The sequence below is a fragment of the Microcebus murinus genome, chromosome 1 (genome assembly GCF_040939455.1).
Source record: "Microcebus murinus isolate Inina chromosome 1, M.murinus_Inina_mat1.0, whole genome shotgun sequence".
NCBI lineage: Eukaryota > Metazoa > Chordata > Mammalia > Primates > Cheirogaleidae > Microcebus > Microcebus murinus.
The window spans coordinates 95,434,975-95,453,631 of NC_134104.1; the positions used below are offsets into that span (position 1 = coordinate 95,434,975).

The following is an 18,657-nucleotide window of genomic DNA, read 5'->3' on the forward strand; positions in this document are numbered from 1 at the left end:
AAATATTAAGACATATATTACAATGGATTTTACATGTTTATGAGATTTAAAATGCATAGCACATGTATATCATATATATAGTAATTATCACATATTGCTATTAGTATAACTCTTTTTGTTCATGTAACTCATATGTTTCTATATTCTAAGATCCTTAAGAGAAATAATATGGCATCTGAGAAGCCACCTAATTAAGAGCCAGTCAAAAAATTAGCCTGCAATAAAAACTAAACCAATAAATAAATAAATGCATTAAATAACCAGGATTTGTCATAATTGGGGTAAATAAAGAACTGCATTGAGATGGCTAATCTATTTTCCTCCTTATAAAACTACTGGTATTAAAAATTTCCAGCTCCAAGACAAAAAATAATTTTCTTTTTTACCTGTAACTCATCTTCGATAGGCTTATAAATATTGATTTACATAATTTTCCTATTATAAAAGCCAATATGAATCAAATTCCTTTTGTGTTTTCTTTACTATTTGTATTTTACCTCATTAGAAGATTGAGGCCAGTTTGAAAAGCTTTTATATAAGATAACTTTCATTTAATTACTTCAGAGACTAATGGCTTAAACCAAAATAGAAAATATAGAATTAATGAAATAAAGAAACATTTTCAATAAATTACTATATCTCATTTATCTTTACAATTCCATAATATGTCCCAAATTTGGCTTATATATCCCCCAAAATACAGTTAACCTGTCATCTATACCTAGGACAGACATATTTAAATGTTCTTATTAAAATGATAAATCTACAAATAATATTCTTCATCTGATCCTACGAAGGTATGACATGAACACTTAGTTGAGACACAACCTAAGGATTCTAAGCATGCCTTTCCTCTAACAGATGGAATATGTACTACTGATGTTACTCAAAAACTTTTAACAGTTATAAGTTAGGGCAGAGCAGTGGAATGAGAAGTGTTATTCATTCCTGCTCTCAAAATGTATGATATTATCTCTTGTTTATATTGTGAGGTCTTTTACTTCCATAGAAAACATTTAATTTAACTTGTATTAGTAAAGCAAGATATAAATAGACCTGATAACTTCTGAAGACATGAATTTAAATTATTTCTTTAGCTGGGGTTCAAAATTAATTTTGCAGATCTCTAACTCAGGCACATTTGATACATTTCAATACCATATTCTGTTAATGTAATTGTCAACATCTGAAAAGAAATTGAGAACTCATGAAGGAATGTTTCTCTTTTACTAGAGTTAATTGAACAAAGCTTTTCCTAAGATTCATCTCTAGTTCCTACCAACCCTGAGCCTATGATTAGCAGAGATATGTCATAGCAGAATTTTATCTCTAAGTCCTATTGTAAAGAAACTACCACTTCTCACTACATTGCTACATTGTTCCTATTTTAAGGTAGGACCATCAGTCATAACTTCCCTTCCGTTTCATTAGGAATGGATTTATTTCCTGCTTTGCTGACACTGCTGGATACAGAAAAAGCCCCAGGTATTAACAGCAATGCAAACAATTATGTGTATCATTCTGTTATTAAAATTGTTATATTAAAATAAAGATACTACAAAATAAATATTCCTTCTTTTATAAAACATAATTCTTAAAACAAAAATACAAAATGTTTGTGTTTTAATTCACTTAAAACATCTCTCTTTAAAGAAAAAGGGCACATACATTAACTTCACTGAAATAAAGCACATTTCTTTAAATTACCTTCAGGCATTCTTAAAAGACCCGAACCACAGGCCATCCTATGATGCCCTAGTGTCAGGTTCTGTGAGTTAGCCAGTTACATTGTAACAGTACAGAAATATGAGGCTGGTGCACAGAACTTCCATGAGGCAACAGCACACTTTTCAATTGTGTTCAAAAACTGGATCTCTTATAAAAAGAAATGTAATTTACTAGAAAAAAAATATGTATATATATGACAGCAGGGTTCTGCATGAATTTTAAATAGAGTTAAAGAGGTGTGCAGAAATAATTTATTTCTAAAAAATCGTTAAAGGTACATATCCTCTAAGCCAAAAGCCCTACCCTTGCCTCCATATGTCAGCTCCATTCATAACTCAAAGTTCTGATGTAAACTGAAAGCAAGCATCAGATACACACAGTGAATAATTTTTTCTATGCATTTTTGTCACATGATATTATGGTCTTTTGACTGCCACATGGATTGTACCATGTAACAGTTAAAATAACAAGGTACCACAGAAGTAAAAGTACAATAGAACTAAACACAATTAATTCATACACAATAACAACACTTTCTTTAGTGTTGTTTAGTGTAGCTTACAGTTACTACAAGGTTGCATTTTCTGTTTGTGTAATACAAATATGATTAACTCTATAACTTTTTATTTTCTCTTTGTTGTGCTATAATACTTCATATTACATTATTTTCCTCTATGTTATATTATATATTATATATAAATAATACTATTTATATTTGATACAGACTTCTACCAAAGTCTTCATTATGTATTACTAATAATACTTTTCCTAACTCTATGGAAGCTATATCCAATAAATATTCAAACTATCACTAATTTTGAACATTTTAAAGCTCCTTAAATTCTAAAAAATATTCCAACTGTAAAAATATGTCCTGTTTACTACGATTATTATATCATTAAGTTGAATTGTGGATTCTGACACATCCAAATAAACATATATACAACTTCGTCAATACCATCTTAAAGTTCACATTATAGAATTTCATTAATTGAATAAAAACACTACATATAGAGAAATTTATTTTGCTTACATAATCTGTAAGCAAAGCTCTTAATACACACTTTATAGGTTTTATGAAGATGAACTATAATAAGTAAAGGTAAAGGTGTCACTACAGTATCATAAATCAGTTAGCATTCAACAAATATTAGATATTATTCCTTTAAAGTTCTTAGTATGGTGTCAATTCCACATAATAAGTACTTAGATATAGTATTTTACTTTTATGATACATTAATAATATACTAAAAGAAGGACTACAGGTTGGGATAAAGGTAGTTGCTTTAAAGCAGAAGTCTAGATAAGAAGGCTAAAGGATAAGCCAATGACAACAGTAACAGAAGCTGTCCATATATTAATCACAGGCTTTAAATGTGGCTGGGGGCATGCCAAATGATAACAGGTGAGTGTCTGGTCAGCAGCTTTCACATAAAATGCCTAGATGTCTGCTCTCTGAGGTAATCCTTTATTAAAATACATAATAAAGGAATGTGTGTGGTAGGCAAATCCTTTATAAGAATATATATTTTAGAATGTAGTTGATTCCAGAGTGTTGGGAGAGGGATTCAAGCAAAATAGAAACACAAAGAGCCCACTAAGGTAAATAAAGAAGTGACCTCAAAAATGTTGTAGCCTTTCTTGTGTGTTTCGGGGCATGCTGGTTATACCCTTCCAAAAAGTAAACACAATCTACCACATTATTTCTTTAAAAATGCCTAATTTTATATAATAACTATAAGGCTATTACTACCTGAAGGTGATTACCAAAACCCTCATACTGGCATTAAGCTGGACTAGAGTCTCAAATTTCCCCAAATGCAGCCTACAACAACTTCCAGATGAATATTAAAATACCAGCTTGACAATCAGTACCTGGAAGGCCATGCCAAAAGTAACTCTGGTCCCTAGTGTAATCTCTTCAAGAAGTTCCTGGATAAGTTAGGATATCTAAATTTTGGTAAAATAAACTTATGAGCCACTATTTACTAGCCAAACATTGGGTTATATATCAGATTATGCTGTGAAGTATTCAGGCCTGCTAGAGAAATATTCTTTGTGCTAAGGAAAAAAATCCCATTCGGAGTACAGATAAAAAGATGGACAGAAATTATAAATATGTATTGTGAATTTACTAAAGATCTCAACTTACAATTAAAGTTGTAAATGCTATGCATTTCCCATTACAAATGAGGGAAATATGAGAAACATTGGCAGACTGATTTGTTGGAGGGCTTTTAATCTTAAGAATGCCATTCACTTAACTCTTACATGTTTTACAAATGTTTTCTGATTCTGTGCTTTTATCTCTTAGTGTTTGTGGTAGCTATGGTGTTCTTTGGCAATCGTAAGTTTTAAATTTGATTAATTTAAACTTAAATCTATATCCTTTAGATTTCTAACATTGCTACCTTTTTAAAATAAAGTTTTCTCCATAAAATTATTTAAAAGTAATCTATATTTTATAATCGCTTTAAATTCTTACATCTTTTAACCCATCTGGCACTTCATTTGAAGTATAACTTGAGATAGACCCCCCCAAATTTTTTCTCCCAAAGTATAGATATTTTCCCCAACACCTTTATTAAATATTCTGTCTTTTTCTCATCAACTCAAAGTCATCGTATGCTATATTCACCAATATACATATATAAGATTTTGAATTCTTTCATTCATCCACTTGTTTAACTCTACACTGGTGGCATATGTTTCAGCTGCAGTCATTTTCAAGAATTTCTGATGTTTGTTTCAAAATGCTACTTGAATGAACTTTCTCTTCATTTCTATATTTTTTAAAATAAAAGTTTAACAAATAAATCTTCCAAATAAATAAACCTTAAAATGAGCATGTATATTCACCCCATACCACTTCCTTTTTGAATTTGATTGTAATTGCTTTGACTCATTGATTAAACTGAAGAAGTTAAATCCTCACATGAATTAGAGAGAAAAGGATAACTGTCATGGGCTAGGTTCACTAGGAAAGAGACTTGGAGACCAAATTGATTGCAAAATGTTTATTAATAAGAACCTTGTAAAAGGAAAGCAAAATAAAGAGCAGTGGTCAGAGAGAGAAATTGAAGTGCTGCAGTTCCAGTGACAGCTGCAGCCAAGCCATGAGAAGCTCTAGAGTTAGAATGGCCAGTCAGTGTTGCCTCATGTTTGGCTGAAAAGGCCCAATTCCCTCATCAATCAGTCACTGGGTATGAGGAAGTAGGAGAGGGACATGGTCCCTGGACAAGGTGGTTTTTGTCAGCTGTGGTGACAGCTGGAACTTGTCTGTCCATATCTCATAGCAGTTATGTCAACAACTCTTTCATAGAAGAAGAATCTTGACAGTGTACCATCACAACTTGACAATATTAATTATTTTCATCCAGATATTCATTCCATTTATTCTAGTCTTTAATTATGACTAAGAATAAAATATTATAACTTTCTTCATATAGATCTTGCATAGTTGAATAGAATTTAAGGTAGTTATGGTTTCCATTGGTATTGGACAATCCATTTTTTAAACCACATTTTCTTTCATTAGATAAAAGAAAGCTATTGATTTGTGTATACTAATCCAACAATTTTCTTTGATTTCAGTCACTCTTCTTTTTCTACTTTTGTTGTTGTTGTTGAAGCTTGATTCACATATTTTTAGTCTCTCTATAATAAATATCTTTTTTTTTTTTTGTATTTTGATTTCAGGATATTATGAGGTACAAACATTTTGGTTACATTTTATGTCTTTGCCTCACCCAAGCGAGGGTTAGAGGCTTGCCTTTCTCCTCTACAATGCTCACTGCATCCATTAGTTGTGAGTTTATGCCCCCAGCCAAGCCCCTGAATCCCTGGAGAATATTACTACCGTGTGAGCACCATAGTGTTCATCAGTCAGTGCCAATTTGATGGTGAGTACATGTGGAGCCCATTCTTCCAATCTTGTGATATCTCACTTTGGGTAATGGGCTCAAGCTTAATCAAAGAAAATATGAGGTGCTAGATCAATGTCATTTCTTATAATTGAGTAATATTCTATTGTATACATATACCAAATTTTAATAATCCACTCATGAATCCATGGGAACTTCAGCTGTTTCCACATCCCTGCAATAGTGAATTGTGCTGCCATAAACATTCGAGTACAGATGTCTTTATTATAGTGTTATTGCTGGATGGAATGGTATTTCTACTTTTAGCTCTTTGAGGTATCTCCAAATTCTTTTCCACAGAGGTTGCACTAATTCGCAGTCCCACCAGCAGCATAAAAGCATTCCTATTTCTCCACATCCTCACCAGCATTTGTTGTTTTGGGATATTTTGATAGAGACCAATCTTACTGCGATTAGTGATATCTCATTGTGGTTTTACTTTGCATTTCTCTAATGATTAGAGATGTTGAGCAATTTTTTATATGTTTGCTGGCCATTATTCTGTCTTTTTTTGAAAAATTTCTGTTCATTTCCATTGGCAATTTATTGATGGGGTTGTTTGATTTTTTTTCTTGTTGATTTTTTTAAGTTCTAGATAGATTCTTGTTATCAGCCCTTTATCAGATGTGTAGAGAGAAAATATTTTCTCCCATTCTATAGGCTGTCTTCTCTATAATAAATATCTTGAAAGATAACATTTTTCTCCAGAAGCCTGCTTAGACCTTACCCTATAGGTGTTAACCAGCTGCATTCTCAAAATATTTTTATTCTAAATGTCCTGTAACATCAGATATGATTTCTTTTGAATCTAGGCCTATTCTATATATTTTAAAATAAATTTTCTCAAATGGTTTAAAATTTTTCTAATTATTTTATTTATTGATTGCATTTGGTTGAAGAGTATGTCATATAAATACTAATTTTGGAAAAGTTTTTAGTTAACTTACGATAGACCACAAAAATATACAAATGACGGTGGGGAGAATTCTTGGTTTATCTTTCTAGATTACTAATTTGATCATATGGTGTTTTTATTCCATTATGTACCCCTAACATTAGTCGGCTGTTTGTTTCATTTTAGCAATTTTATATTTAATTCATAACTTTTAATGTTCTCTTACTGTTTCATTTTTTAGCAGCCTTCTTGTTTTTCAAATATGATTCTAACATCTTGAATAGATAAAACTTTCTATCCTATTTCCTTCATTAACACTTGTTAAATCTAACCTTGTTCCTCTATCAATTTTAAAGTATTTCTTACTGTTGGATTTTAGTGAGTCTCTTAGTGATAAAAGTGATGAAACAAAGCACAAGTGGGGAAAAAACCCAAAACTTGAAAGAAAAAAATAAAGTAATAAAAAATAAAACATAGGGAGGAAGCCAAGGTGGCCAACTGGAGGCGTGGCTTGTTGGACTGTCCCAGCTGAAGAGTAGATGGTTGGATGGATGAGAGTGGAGAACAGTGGCAGTTCATATGTCAATAACAGAGACAGACAGCAGAGGCATCTGGATACTCCCCTGAGAAGGGCTGCAAAGCTGAGAAAGAGGACAAGAGAGAAGAGAAAATAGCAGCACAGACCAAATCCATAGAGGTCCAGAACCCAGTGAAAGAGTAAGGAGTAGACTCTCCTACCTCACACAGGTAACTCTAGCAAGCAGCAGGACACAAAAACTCTCACTCCCTAGGGGAGTCCCACAAGAGTCCTCCAGAAAGCCAGTATTCTTACACCTAGACACCACCTCCTCTGCACCTCCTCCATTCCTGTCAACACAAAAAGTAATTTTGGCTCAAACCTGGCTTGTAGCCATGGCCCCACTCCCCTGCAACCCAGAGAGTGTTCTGTGCCTGTGCCAAGAAGCTGGTTTCTCTGCTGCAGGGGAACACTAACAGTGAGCCTACCACTGAGAGAGGAGCCACAGTAGTGGTATTTCATGGGATCACCCACTGGTGGGCAGGACCTGGTGCCTGTCGGACAAGAGAATAGTGCATGGATGCCACAGCTTCTCCCCTCCATAGCAACCATGATAGTGGTGGATGTTGAGAGGACTGTCTGACTATGGAGGAGGCAAATTTCCACAATGCCTGCAACTGAAAGTGGAACCATCACAGTGGCATAACCTGAGAGGTTCACCAAACCTGCTAGGGCACCTCAAATGCAATTCAGGATCAGCACTCCTCTCCCAGGCATGGTCAGGGACCAATCTTCAGGAATTCAGAGACAGGTAGATAAGCCAGTCCTATAAAACTCAACTCTTGATTGAGAAACCATATGACAAGGAAACAGTAAAAGACCTCTGGAAATATATATATATATATATATAATATATATGTAATATATATAGGCAATATATACATATATAGGCTATATATATAGGCTATATGTATAGGCTATATATATAGGATATATATATATGAAAGTACACCCCCAAAAGAAAACAATAACTTCTTACCAATAGATACCAAACTAAATGAAAATATTAAAATGATGGATGAAGAATTTTGAATATGGATTGTAAGGAAGCTCAATGAAATACAAGAGAAAATAGAAACTGAACACAGAGAAGTCACAAAAACAATGCAAGAAATTAATGAAAAATTATCTAAATAAATTGAATTATTAAAGAAAAACCAAACAGAACTTCTGGAAATGAAAAATTCATTTAAGAAATTAAAAAACACCGTGGAAAGCCTTAAGAATAGGCTAGAATAGGGAGAAGAAAGAACCTCAGAACTTGAATATAACACCTTTGAGCTAAACAAGTTCATCAAAGAGAAAGAACAGAGAAGCAAGAGGAATGAAAAAGCCTACGAGAAATGTGGGATTATGTAAACAGGCCAAACATGAGAATCATAGGCATCCTAGAGAGTGAAGAAGAAAATACACAGGAGTTGGAAAATTTATTCAAAGGAATAATCCAGGAATAATCTCTGGCCTTGATAGAAATCTAGATATTCAGATACAAAAAGCCAAAAGGACTTCCAGGAGATTCATTGCAAAGAGGCAACCACCATGACACTTTGTCATCAAACTGGCAATGCACTCAAGTTTCAGTCAACTGAATTGGGAAAGAAAGAAAGATCCACTCATTCATGAATTCTTTTAATCACTGGATAGGTACATAATGAATGTCTACTATATGCCAAGCACTGTGCTGTATGGTGGTGCTTGTCTTCATGGAGGTTACAGTCTAGTTATTCAAGAAATTAGAAATAGATGAAACAAAGGGACCATGCAATACCATTATTGCTAGGTAATGGAGAAATTAGAAGAAAACATTGAACTATCCCAAGAGTAGTCTATTTGTTACTATTACAACTATACAGCAGTCTGCATAAAATTTAGGAGTTTAAATTGAAAAATAATAGAAACTTATACATATTCTTAAAAATGAATAGCATAATTATTCTATACGAAGGAATGTAACTTTTTGTGTAAAAGTCATTTGTATAATTAAATCAAAATGCTCCTTTTTAAATTTACTACAGAATTTGCCAAATTATAAAAAATGTTAATTAAAATTATGGCAATATCAGATGAGTCCCTATTGCAATAATTAGAATTTGGCTTTTTAATTATGGCAGAACAAATTGCCTTATTGTATTACTACTCAGGAACTAATATTTGAAGACATCATTAATATCTTTCTGTTAATAATGGCAGTGAATATTACATTATATAATGTAACTATATTACATATTGAAATTATTTTCTGAGGTATTGCAAAATGAGATTGTGCTCAAAGCAAAACTTTTCAAAACTCAAATTGTGTAACTTTTTATCTATATAAATTCTGCTAAGCACTCAGAAGTACAGGTAAGAAACTTTTCATCCCAACCCAACCACTTTATACACATTCAACACACATGCTAACTGTACCATGAATTCCCATCAAATGTCTCAGACATTTTTCCTCATTTAGCCTTCTCTAATGCTGCTCATTACTCAAATCCATAGCCCATGTTTAACTCCATTCTTGGCTCCCAGACTTTATCTAGTCACCATTTACTGTTGTGAGTATAAGATTTGAATTTTTGTATAACTCAAAGAAAAGATCTCTGGCTCTATCACTCATCTCCATTCAAATTTATATAAAAGTGACCCCGCCCCTTCTCAGCCCCTAGGTCTGTTCCTAACACTTCACATTTTTAAAAAAGAGAATTAAACAGAACCCTTTACTTATTTGAATATTTAATTTTTTTCTCATTTAGAATATTTCCAAAAATATACTATAATTACAGTAATTATTTTTTTGAGACAGAGTCTTACTCTGTTGCCCAGGCTAACATGTTGTGGTGTCAGCCCAGCTCATAGCAACCTCAAACTCCTGCGCTCAAGCAATCCTTCTGCCTCAGCCTCCCAAGTAGCTGGAACTACAGGCATGTGCCACAATGCCCGGCTAAATTTTTCTATATATTTTTAGTTGTCCAGCTAATTTCTTTCTATTTTTTTAGTATACACAGGGTCTCACTCTTGCTCAGGCTGGTCTTAAACTCCAGAGCTCAAATGATCCACTCGCCTCAGCCTACCAGAGTGTTAGGATTACAGGCATGAGTCACTGCACCCAGCCCAGTAAATTTTTTAATATACGATTCCTAATTGTCCTGTAGTCATCACTTGTCCTATAGCTATTGCTTATGAATTACAAACCTGCAGTAGCTGTAATCTAGCAAGAGGTTACAAATCACAGGGGTTCAAAGATGATATTTTAGATCACAAAACAAAGACCATCCAAAGAGATATTCTCAGAATTTTAAAATTTTTGGCTGTATAACTACAAAATAAATAAATAGGTAGATAGTTTTAAATATAAAACAAGATCCTAAACCAACTTTAGCTGACTCTGTGAAAAATAATAGATGGTTCCCTTGTAAGAATAAAGAGAACAGACTTCAAAAGCACTGTAAGCTTTATTTAAAATTTGTTACAATGAAATGAGCTGGTTTTTACAAAAGGGTATTTTTCAGACAATTGAAATATATTCATTGAAGAGCCATATTTCTTTGATAATCTTTGATGAAGTCTTTCAGAAAATATTACAAATTTCACTGGTTTCTTAGGTAATTAGCATGATTATGATCCTCAATAATTATAGTGATAATATAATGATTCCTCATTTGGCATTAAGGTAGGTATATAAGAATGATATTCTTGTATTTTTCAGTGGCCTGAAGTCACTAATCTTTTTGTTCTTGTGCTTGTTTTCTACAGTTCTCTCTCCTTTTCCTTACTATCAGTCTTCCCTCCATCTCTTTTTATATTCTAGTCATTTTATTTTGCTTATAAAAGATATTACCCCACCCATTTTTTCTTTCTTCTTTCCATACCTATCCTTTACTCTTAATTTATAACTTTAATATTATAAATTATAGATTTGAAGTCACTTCATTAAAACCAATGAATATTAAGTTTCATGCATACATAAACAAATACATATCATATTAGAAAATATTAACATGTATGTCAATTAAATATATATATTTTATACATATGTGTTTTATACACACACACTTATATATGTCTCCGTGAGAAAAATCTGAAGTTGCCAAAAGGCAATTTCCCACATTTATGAAGGGTTTTGTTTGGGTTTTAGACAGTGGTGTCAGCCATAAAATGAGATTTTTGATAAATGAAGTTTCACTGCAATTATCTAATGCTATCAAATCTCACCTAATTGACCCTAATGAATACTATGAGATATGGAAAAATAAAAGAATGAAATATTTCACTTATAGAATTCATTATATTAAAAACTTAATTCCATCAATGTAAACAAAATTATATATTACCTGATTGTGTAATTTAATGTTAAAATCAAAATACTAAAAGTTTTGGCTTCATCTTAACAATATTATTTTAGCATTATTTCAACTCAGATTCAGTCCTGGCATTTTTTTGTTGCTGTTAGTCTGAAAAACATAAGCCGTCAGCCAGTCATAGACTCCTTCACTCTGCTGATTAATAGGAGTTTCTCATATTTTGTATCAGTAAATCTCTTTGGCCTGATGCAGTGCAGCATTATCCTTCATTAGGGAATCGGATTTTATGCTATCAGAGAACACTGTGGTAGGAAGGGACCTCAGAGATCATTGGTCCATTCTCTTTATTTTGGAGATTAAAAGGGGATTTTAGAAAGATGATTCCTCTGGAAAAATCTCTTGTGTTCTGATTAAAATTTATCCTTTTTTGGTCCACTTAAATAAGTTTCTTATATCTTCTTTACATAAACAAGCTCACTATTACATAAGGCTAGCTTACTGCTATTGTATTTCAATCAGGCATTACCATGTTGTGGAGAGAAAGGAAATAACACATAGTTTTTGTTTTACATTTCACACATAGTAAAGTTGTTCATAACTTAAATCTATAAGTTATAGTTTTACTGTAAGGAAGTTCTCGACTGTGCACTGTGAACTAAAATAAAATCTTAAGCCCCCTCAGGTGACTAAATGGACTCCTTGGTCAAGGGGACCCCCAAGAAAAACCTTAAAGCTGAGTTGCCAAATATGGGAAGGGAGGTCGGACGCACCTAATTGTGTCCTGTTCCTTTTGGAGTTATTTTTCCCCGACAATAGAATACAAAATCATTAACAAGGCTAAGGCCATGTTAAGACACAGGCTAAACCACACCAGCAGGTCATCAGTTTACTTAACAGATCACTTGAGTCTGAGTACATGCCCAGTATATGTCCAGTGGTTTGCCTTTAATTAACAGACTCCCTATTCTTAAAACATCACAAACCTTAAAGGAAGCTTTATTTCTTTAACCAAGTATAGGTGAAAGAATCTTTAAACCCACCTATAATTTGGAATCCCATGCTTTGAGAAGTTCTGCCTTTTCTGGCCAAACCAATGTATGCCTTTCATGTATTGATTTATGATTTTACATGTAATTCTTGTCTCTCTAAAAATGTATAAAACCAAACTGTAACCAAACCATGGCAAGGCCACTTGTTCAAGGTTTCTTAAGCATGGTTTGGAATAAATCTCTTTAAATAACTTTACAGCTTTTAAATTCTTTTCCGTTGACAGAAGAAATAAATCCTATTATGTCTTATTTCTCCTTTGTTCCTTTTTCTTTTCTGTGTTATTGGGGTAGGGAAAGGGTTCTGGGAAAAATAATTTTAGTGGTATTTCTAAGTAAAAGTATTTTTAGTGGTATCTTAAGTACATTTTTCTGACTATAAAATTATGGCAAAGTATGGCAAATAAAAAAGTATATATCTTTATATATTATGTGTGTGTATACATACATGGGTATATATAGTGATCTATTACTTAACCGGGCAGAGGTTTAACAGAATATCTTGAGAGATTTCTATTTTGTGTTTCTACTGTGCTGTATTTTTACATGAATACAGACATACATATTGAAATTGCAAGCCTGAGTACTGCCTTAAAAGAGAATTTAACAGATTTTTTTGTTTTTAATTCTGATACAACACACCAAGGACAGCCTGCAAAGTCACTCTTAAAATTTTTTCCTTCTGTATCCACCATTAAGATTTAGCTCAACTTGGGGAGAAAGAAACTATGAGTTTTAAGAAGTAAAAGGAAAGCTCACTCTGTTTTAATCCTGGAGGTGTAGAAAGGAGAAGAAATATTTTGTTGAAAAAGAGCATCAACAGCAGGGCTCTCGCTCAACTCTCTATATCAACCACTGGCAGGAGGCAACTTTGCAGAGTATCTCATAAGTAGTCTAAAACAAAATGTGATCAAGGAGGGAGATATTTTCAAATTTAGCTTTCTCCCATCCAAGTACTAACCAGGTCGGACCCTGCTTAGCTTCCAAGATCAGATGAGATTGGGTGTGTTCAGGGTGGTATGGCCGTAGACTCAACTTTATCTTTCTATAGTGATTTTACCTCCTAAATGGATTGGAAGTAAATTGAGTGCCAGAGGACCCACCATGGTGTTTGTCATGATGTGGTGAGGTGAACTCTTTCAGACCACAGGCTGGATCACAGTAGTTAGCAGCTTAATGTAAATCATTAACAAGGCTAAGGCCATGTAAGACCACATGCTGGAAAGCTTAAAAGCAGCTTAGAAGTTGAGTCAGCACTGGGGAAATGTCTGAGTGTCCCTCCATACCCATAACAAAATAAAAACAAAACAAAACAAAAACTAAAGCAACCCAATTCAGGCAGGACTACAAATGGCCCAGACCCTTCAGGAATGAAAATCGGGATCACCCACCAGGTAAAGAAACATGGTGAGCTAAAGTGCTTCCTGAAACCAGGAGGAATGTGGAATGATGGCCTCAGTTATAAATACCCGCTACGACCACACAACAAGTCACAGAAATGAAGACTGTCATTATTGTATTTTCTCCTATTTTGTTATGAATATATTTGTGTGTGTATATTAAGCAAATATTGTTTTCTTCCCTCTTTTATCCCTTTATCCTGTTATGAGGGCTATCAAGGAGAAGAGTAAGCATCACTCAAGGACTCCACCTTCTCTGGGGAAGGGATTAGTAGATTTTTGGTTGTATTCAGATTAGTTGTGTTGTATCAAGTGGAATTATGACCTTATTCTTAAGTGTGGTTTAGGGAGACATGCCTGGGTGTCAAGTTGACAAGGGGTGGACCTGTGATGGTTAATTTTATGTGTCAACTTGATTGAGCCACAGAGTACCCAAATATTTGGTCAAACATTTCAAATAAAGCATTTGGTCAAACATTTCAAAAAAAAAGAAAAAAAAGAAGAGAAAGTGTATTTAGCAAGATGTATTGCAAGTAGAAAAGAATTACTGCTCTAGAGACTAGCAGGTGTATGTATGCCTTTACACACCCCCAAACCAGCATTAAGTCCTTTTATCTCCTAATTTGCAAGATGTAAAAGCTTCAACCCTTTTGCTCATATATAAGATGATGATGTTTTTATGGGTAAAGAGACTTGGGAAATTAATTTTTATATAAAAATAAATAAATATTAAACAATAGTTTAAGTACATAAATTGCTTTTGATAGAAACATCAGAATAGTCACTCCCCACTACTGCCCCTGCAAGGCACACTATGCAGAGTTGGGGATTCCGAAGAAAAATTCACAGGTTAAATATTGCAAAAGTAAAGCAGTTATTTTTCTATATACATCCTCATTATAGAATGAGTTAAGATTCACAGTTTTGCTTCATATGTATTTGCTTTTCTTAAATTTCTATGGGTAATGTGTGCTTTAGTCCACAACTTAAATTTGTCAGTGCATCATACTATCAGTGATAGCATCAGAGATTTAATTCCATTGTCAATGAGTCTGCCATTTCCTAACTTAGATTTAAGCTGTTCCTACAAGCCTCTAAGGAAAAGCATGCACACTGTCCCAAATGAAATAGGATAGCATGAGGATAGAGCATCTCCATATTTCCACCATTCTGAAGAATATGATGAAGGACACAACCTTATATGGTAAAAGACCTGGAGCAATGATGTTAGTTAAGCAAAAAAATTGTTATTGTGGTTGCTTAAATCTTATTTATTTTTGGTTGAAAACTGAATCCTTTTGTCTTATGTAGAGAATAGCTATAATACATAAAATAAGCCCAAATCAAATACCTTCTCCACAACTAAAAGTGTAAAAACATTTTTCTATTATCCATATTCTCTTTATTAAGATAAACTTTCCTAAATTATATTTTCAGGATTTTTTATTTTGAATAGAGCTCATCTTCTAATCATTTTGTAAACTGCAATTAGTTTCAGCAGGTTGATACTGCAGGATACATTCCTCTCTGTAAAGGTAGTCACACCTAATTGAGACTTTATAATATGAAAGTCTTGAAAGAACATGAAAAAAGGAAATCTTTAAAGTATGGAGAGTCATCTTAAATATTTTATGCAGTGAATCAATATTTCATTACTTTATTTATGAATTATTCTGTAACTGAACAGATACTCTGTATTAGAAATATTATTTTCTTCAATATGCTAGTAGACAAATAGTTTTCTATAATTCTAGAGCAAATAGATAACCTAGAGAATGGGAGAAAACATTCACAACTATACATCTGATAAAGGACTAATATCAAGAATCTACAAACAACTCAAGCAAATCAGCAAGAAAAATAACATAAAACCTCAATAAAAAATGGGCAAAAGACATGAATAGAAGCTTCTCTAAAGATGATAGACAAATGGCCAATAAACATATGAAAAAATACTCAACTTCACTAATCTTCAGGAAAATGCAAATTAAAACCTCAAGACTTGTGTCAAGAATAACAGTAGAAGAATCCAGCAGATCCTCAACTGCTGTACAATGACATCCAACAATCACTCTGGACCTTCAAGTGAGAAGGATTCGTCCTGGAAAAAATAGAGATTGGGCTAGTACTGCAAATAGAACTCGATCTAGAGTAGGGCTAGAAGAAAATACAATCACTATCGAAAGCAATAGTAGGGGCTTTCGCCGAACTATTTCTCGTGTAGAGCGGTCAGGTATGCAAACTTATGTTAGTAGCACAACAGTTCCTCTTCATAGGATTTCTGAGAATGAGCTTGTTGAGCCATAATCAGTAGCTCTTCGGTCAATTTTAAGGCAGATCATGACTGGGTTTGGAGAATTGAGTTCTCTAATGGAGGCTGAATCAGAGTCAGAGATTCAGAGAAACGGTCAGCATTTACCAGAGATGTATGTACTCAGAACTGAGTAACTTAGGTACAGTTAACAACAGCAGTCAGCACAGTGAAGGTCCCTTTCAAGACAGACAGGCCCAAGACAGCACTGAAATGCATGGTGAAAATGAAACCACTCAGCCTCATACCCAAAACAATGACAATAGAGGTGGCAGGCAGTTGCGAAATTCAGACAATTTAGTAGAAACTGGAACACTACCTATTCTTCGCCTTGCTCACATTTTTTTACTAAATGAAGGTGAGGACGATGATCGAATACGTGGTTTAACCAAAGAGCAGATTGACAGTCTTTCCATCCTGAACTATGAGCATAATAGTATTGATAGTGACCTAGGTAAAATATGTAGTGTTTGTATCAGTGACTATGTAACTGGAAACAAGCTCAGGCAATTATCTTGCACACATGAATTTCACATTCACTGTATTGACCTATGGCTCTCAGAGAATTGCACTTCTCCAATTTGTCGGCAGCCTGTGTTAGGGTCCAGTATAGCAAACAATGGGTAAAGTGATGGGATCTATTCAAATGCTCTATTTTAGTAGAGCTGAGTATTCAAGAATAGTTTTGCTGGAGTTATTTGTGATGAGCTAATGAGGATGAAAAATAACAGATTATAGTTTGAACTATTTTTGTGTGCTTTTTTAACTTGTTAAAAAGAGGAAATTTATATAAAATTTAAAATGCAAATGTTAAATTATCCAAAAGTACAGAATAGTTAATATTGCTAGAACCAGATAACCTCTAAAAATGTTTTCATTTTGGTAATTTTGTCATGTGAAGCACTTTTGTATCTGTATAATTCAGTAGGTTAAAAATCAATCTTTTTCTTAATAGTACAGCAGACTTTGACTTCATAGGCATAGTACTATGTCTAGACATTGGTGTCTATGCTTTCATTAACTTTTTATTCTAAGGACTATCTTTTTATGAAAGTATTTGGCTGAATTTTTGCTAAATATATTTAAGTTATTTAAAATGTTAAATTTAATATGCAACATACCGTGTGTATATATAGGTATATAATTTTAAGGTTAAAATATTCAGTCTAAAAACTATAAGTTTGATTCTTATTTAAGCTTTTGAGATAATACTGCATATGGTATAATATTTAATTTTGGCAAGATCATCTCTGAGAGAAAGTGGATTAAAAATAATTTAAAAATAGAGATAGTTTATTGAAGTATGTCTGACAATGTGACTTATTATATAGCAAGCAATATATGATACTAAACAAGTATTTATTTAGAAATGGAAAATTTAGAACATATAGGTTATTTAACTTGAGTTCTGTCTTTTTGTAACATTTTTGAAAGTGCAAACAATTCTTTGGGTTATTAAGTAAGGTATACAATACGCATGGTTTCTCTAATTTTAACATCTAAAAAAAAAGTCTAAGATCAAATGTGTAGATAATCTATTAAGTTTACTTGGAGGCCAAAAAACTCCAATTAAAATAAAACAAAAAACCGTTAAGAGAATGTAGAATTTATATAAACACAAAAAATGCATTGAATATTTCTACCAATAAATATTGAAACAAAAACAACAACAACAAAACACAATGAGATATTACCTTACCTCTGTTGAAATGACCTTTATTAAAAGTTCAAAAGCAATAGATGCTGGCATGGAGGCAGAGAGAAACAAATGCTTAGACACTGTTGGTGGGCCTGCATAGTAATACAATCTCTATGGGAAACAGTATGAAGATTCTTCCAAGAACTAAAATAGACCAACCATTTTATCCAGCAATCCCACTAGTTGGTATCTACCTAAAGGAAAAGAAGTCATTTAATCAAAAAGACACCAGCACTCAAATGTTTATTGCAGCACAATTCACAATTGCAAAGATGTGGATCAACCCAAGTGCCCATCAATTCATGAATGGATTAACAAAATGTGATGTGTATATACACCATGGAGTAGTAGTCAGACATAAAAAGGGATGAATTAATGCTTTTTGTGACACTTTGGAAGGAACTGGAGACCATTATCCTAAGTGAAGTATCTAAAAAATGGAAAAACAAATACCACATGTACTTGCTCATAAATTGGAACTAACCAATGAGCATACATGTGCACAGAGGAAGTAAAACTCAGTGGAAATCAAGCAGGATGGGGAAGGGTGGGGGGAAGAGGGAATAGGTATACATCTATCTAACAAGTACAATGAACACTATTTGTGTGATGGACACACTTATAGCTGTGACTCAAGCATTATAAAAATGATCCATGTAATCGAAAATATTTGTACCCCCTTAATATTTTGAAATAAATAAATAAACTTAGAAATTAGAGTGCCATGAAATAAAGACATTATGACATATTTGATTAATGTTACTAAAAGAAAAGTAATAAAACATATTTGAT

General features: G+C 33.2%; 1 long non-coding RNA gene and 1 pseudogene across 2 annotated transcripts in view; one reads left to right on the top strand and one right to left on the bottom strand.

Moving 5' to 3' along the window:
• Nucleotides 1–18,657, bottom strand: part of LOC105881535 (uncharacterized) — a 358,441-nt gene that overhangs the window by 243,929 nt on the left and 95,855 nt on the right. The window lies entirely within an intron of this gene.
• Nucleotides 15,836–16,793, top strand: LOC105881532 (E3 ubiquitin-protein ligase RNF6 pseudogene; annotated as a pseudogene).